The 4,797-nt window shown below is 42.6% G+C and overlaps 1 protein-coding gene across 1 annotated transcript in view; it reads left to right on the top strand.

Moving 5' to 3' along the window:
* EFR3B (EFR3 homolog B) overlaps positions 1–2,783 on the top strand; it is a 132,229-nt gene extending 129,446 nt beyond the window's left edge. The window contains 1 exon segment of the mRNA XM_040427122.1: positions 1–2,783. This exon segment is cut by the window's left edge and continues 565 nt beyond it. The gene's annotated coding sequence lies outside the window, so the exon portion shown is untranslated.
* The last annotated feature ends 2,014 nt before the right edge of the window (positions 2,784–4,797 follow it).

Genomic DNA, 4,797 nt, shown 5'->3' with positions numbered 1-4,797 from the left:
TTCTCCATGAAGTTAAGGCGTCCAGATTTCTTCGAGTTGCTTCAGTTTGTTGTCTCATTAGTATAGCCAACGATCTTATTATCTTCCTGGGTTCTGCATCTGAAAGGTTTGCCGGGAGCCGTAGGCGGCTCATTCATGGCCTGGAATGAATGGATTGTATAACGTTTATTAACGGGAGAACGACCTTGGAGATACAAAGTCAGAAGGTTCTCAAGATCTCATCATCTCCACCATCTGATGCAACATTATATACATACCTTACCAGGGAAATTAAGCAATTGTTGACATTTAAAGGGGTTTGTAGGTGCAACTATGTCGGTGCAACTAAATTAGAGGGGAGGGGGCGGGTGTTAGTGGTTAAAAGTCCAAGTAAGACCATGAATGTAGGGAAGTATGGACCGACAGGGTTAAGGTATGAAGGAGGGGGTGAACTCAAGAAATGAATGTCCTTCTCCTCTAGGGAAGACCAAGAGTGTAGGGAAGTACTGTATGGACATACAGGGTCAAGAGATGAAGAGAAGTGGGTGGGAGTGGTCCAAGGGATGAAAATCTCTCACCCAAGGAAAAAGACCATGAGTGTAAGGAAGTATGGACCTACAGGGTCAATAGATGGAGAGGTAGGGGGAGTCCAAGAGATGAAAGTCTCTCACCCAAGGAAAAAGACCATGAGTGTAAGGAAGTATGGAGCTACAGGGTCAAGAGATGGAGAGGTAGAGGGGTCCAAGGGATGAAGGTCTCTCACCCAAGAAAAAAGACCACGAGTGTAAGGAAGTATGGAGCTACAGGGTCAAGAGATGGAGAGGTAGGGGGGTCCAAGGGATGAAAGTCTCTCACCCAAGGAAGAAGACCATGAGTGTAGGAAATTGTGGACCTACAGGGTTAAGAATTAAACATAGCACCCAATTACTAACATGTATTTGGGCCACCTCCTTCATGATATATCCAACAAATACATGGTCGTCACCCAGTGTGGAGCTGAGGTCCACCAGTGGAACTGATTTTAGGGGCACACACCCTATCTGGCCTGAGTACATTCTGTTGTTGTTATCGCATCATTCAATAGGTTATTTGAACTTGTTGAATAGATCCTGGTGGCAAAGTCTGGTCCAGATGAAGTTGTCTTCGGCTGGACCTTGGGGCCCTTTTTTTGTGGGCGCATTTGGGGTTAAATCTAGCTCCTTTCTTAGAGTGCAATATCTTGTGTTCTATCTTGAGGCGTGGTTCGGCAGTTGTCACATACATAGTTACTTATTGTGTACTGACCTTGAATTACAGCCTGTATTATACTTAGAGCTGCTTTCACCATTCTGCAGGCTTCAGAGCTGAACTCTCCCAGAATTCCCTGCTGGTTCAGTGTCTGCACAGATCTTGCTCTTGTCATTCTGGAAGGTGTCATCTTTACACCAGGCACTGTACAGTCATCTGATGTAGATAAAACAAACTGCTCCCAGCTTTCTTAAGGGGGGGGGGGGGGGGGGGGGTGCATGTCTACCCACGCCTGCTGACCGTTTCCATTAACAGCCAGCAGAATTGTGAATGCAGCTCTGGAGTATAGGACAGGAAATCAGTAATGTGACTCACTTTTACATAGATTTTATGTATATGAAATGTAGCCGATGAAAAATTAGGGATCGGGTAACCCTATTCAGATACTGGGAAAGAGAGATCTCTGTCCCCTCCCAAGATAAAAAGGAAAAGCATTGATTGCTGTGATATAGCGCCCCCTCTAGGAGGACCTTGGGTTCACAAGATATATTGACGACATTTTCCCATCAGTACCACCCCTGTCCATATTCTCAATTAGGGCATATAAAATATTTATAGAGGAGGCTCTATGATTCGCCTATATGACGGGGGTCTTGGGGGGGGCGTCATGGTGCAGGTCAGTGGCTCCCATGTGATAAGTCAGTGGGCTCTGATAGAGACGTATAGAGAATAAATAAAAGACCAAAGTTAGGATTCGCTGCATACGTGGCGTCTGTATTCTACATTGTGTGTGGTCCACGTTGTGCTGCCCCTCACACTACGGTTTTGTTGTAAAAACTATGTTTTGTGTGATTTTTCTTTTTCTTTTTTAGCTTTTTAGGCGGCCATAGATCAGAGACTGCAGTGTAATCAGGAGACAGCAGGAACTGTGCATTTCTTTGAAGCCTGGGTGACTCTGTGACTAAATGATAGCGCCGTAAAAATGGCCTCCGCTACTACCCAGACCAAGAGGAGGACAAGGTCAGGAGCAGACATAGGAAGAAAACAGCACAGGTGGCCATAGCCAGTGTGAGGAGGACAAAGCAGGGGCCGTGCATTACTGTGAAGCCTGGGTGACTCTGTGACCAGACAGTAGTGCAGAGCTGTCAATCACTACACCTGCAAGCTCTCGGGATATATCAGTTAAGTGGGCACCCCTTTTAAGTCGAATGGACAATTCCTTGAAGCTGGGTGCCACTGATGTAGACCTGAGGAGGACTAGTGTGGTGGGAAGTAGAGAAGATATGGAGTCTTTTTACGTTTCTTAGTCCCTTCTTGGCAGTCAGTTGAGTATGCCAGCGTTGTCCTTTCTACTATACAGTATATGGTATGACCCCTCCACCCACCCTTAGAGAAGGCAGACAGGCACCACAGACTTGACTTGACTTGACTCCTCCCACTGGACTTAAGTTTAATGAGTCCGTTAGGCTGAGATACTTCCTAAAGGGGGAATCCGCTCCTTATGGTTCCATCTCGTAAGGGAGAAGAAGACTTTTAGGGGGAAGATATAGACAGGTGTAGACTATCGGGGTAGGTGGACTTTTTTTCATACCGGTTTATAAATGTATGTATTCTATATGTGTCTAGGACCACATTACACAAGATAAGATGTGGTGGGTGGGGTGGGATGTGTCACCGTGTACATGATAAGCGTCCGGCCTCATCCGTTGTTGTCCCCTCCCCTGTCACCCATGTGTTTTACCTTGTAGATACAGATCATTGTCAATAAATGCTGCTCCATCTGTTGATGGCATGTAGACCGACTGATGACCACTGTACATTGTTTGTATCTCGTGATCAATAAAGTTTTGTGTTGAGCTTCTAAGAAAAACTGGTTCTGGTGCTGATTCTTTACCCTTGGGGCCAATCACAGACGATGCACAAGGCCGAGTCGTCTCCATTCATCATGTGACACCTCCTTAAGATCCCAGCACTTGTCAAGGTCTGAACTTAGACCATGACAGAAGGACTATGTACTGTATGCCACTCTTAGAAGGGCCCTAAGGGCAAGGGGGCCAAATGGCAATATCATATTTATTAAAAGTAATAATTCATGGAACGGGTGTAAGGAGCCATGAGGAAGGAATTCTATGATGAAGAGCTTCACTGTGGGCTATCTATCTAATATCTATCTATTATCTATTATCTATCTATCTAATAACTATCTATTATCTATCTATCTATTATCTATCTATTATCTACCTATTATCTATTTATCTATCTATTATCTATCTATTATCTATTATCTATCTATTATCTATCTATCTATTATCTATCTAATATCTATCTATTATCTATCTATTATCTATCTATCTATTATCTATCTATTATCTATCTATCTATCTATCTATTATCTATCTATTATCTATCTATCTATCTATCTATTATCTATCTATCTATTATCTATCTATCTATCTATCTATTATCTATCTATTATCTATTATCTATCTATCTATTATCTATCTATTATCTATCTATCTATTATCTATCTATCTATTATCTATCTATCTATTATCTATCTATTATCTATTATCTATCTATCTATTATCTATCTATTATCTATTATCTATCTATCTATTATCTATCTATCTATTATCTATCTATTATCTATCTATTATCTATCTATATATTATCTATTATCTATCTATTATCTATCTATCTATTATCTATCTATCTATTATCTATCTATCTAATATCTAATATTTATCTATCTCATCTATCTATTTCAAATTCAAATCAGCTTTATTGGCAGGACTAAATATATTTAGCATTGGCAAAGCAAGTGGGAAATAATTGGGTAGGGTTGGGGGATGGGGACATATACAGGGTGGGGGTATAGGAGTCCATGGTATATCAGGCTCCTCTCAGTCTATGACAGGCAGTAATATATTGTCCTGCTATGGCCGCTGTGTTCTCCTCTTCCCCCAGCAGTATGGAGAGTCTCTCTTCCTCCTCCATGGAGATGAAGTCTGGGCAGAGATCAGACAGTCTCCTGAAGTGAGTCTCCCTCACTGCTGAGTATTTGGGGCACCACAGCAGGAAATGAGCCTCCATCCTCCTGGTCGCACTGCTGGCACAGTCTGCTTTCCTTGGGCATGAACGTCTGCCGGTGACGCCCGGTACAGACGCTCAGTCTGTACCGTCTCAGGATCTGTCAGTCTTTTGGATTGAGGAGTTTCTCCAGATATGGGGCCAGTTTGTACTCCCTCTGCAGGCTCTGGTATACTGTGAGCTTCTGGGATGTTCTTATGTCGTTCCTCCAGATGCTGATATACTCCTCTTTGCTCTTGTGTATTGTCCTCTGGATTTCACCCTTTGTCAGGCTATATTGGTTGGTGGCTTGGGCAGGCTGGGTTTGGGTTTTGTTTTTTTTGAGGCTTCTTGGTGTAGCAAGGCTTTGTAATTGTAGCAGCTGGGACTTCTGCTATGTAGATGGGCTCTGAATGATAGCGCCCTCTTCTCGACAGCAAGGTATCTATCTCATATATCTATCTATCTATTTCATCTATCTATCTATCTAATATCTATCTATCTATCTATTTCATCTATCTA

Source organism: Bufo bufo, chromosome 4 (genome assembly GCF_905171765.1).
Source record: "Bufo bufo chromosome 4, aBufBuf1.1, whole genome shotgun sequence".
In the NCBI taxonomy this organism is placed as follows: domain Eukaryota; kingdom Metazoa; phylum Chordata; class Amphibia; order Anura; family Bufonidae; genus Bufo; species Bufo bufo.
The sequence above is the reverse complement of the archived record's forward strand: the minus strand, read 5'-3'. Positions and strand labels throughout refer to the sequence as shown.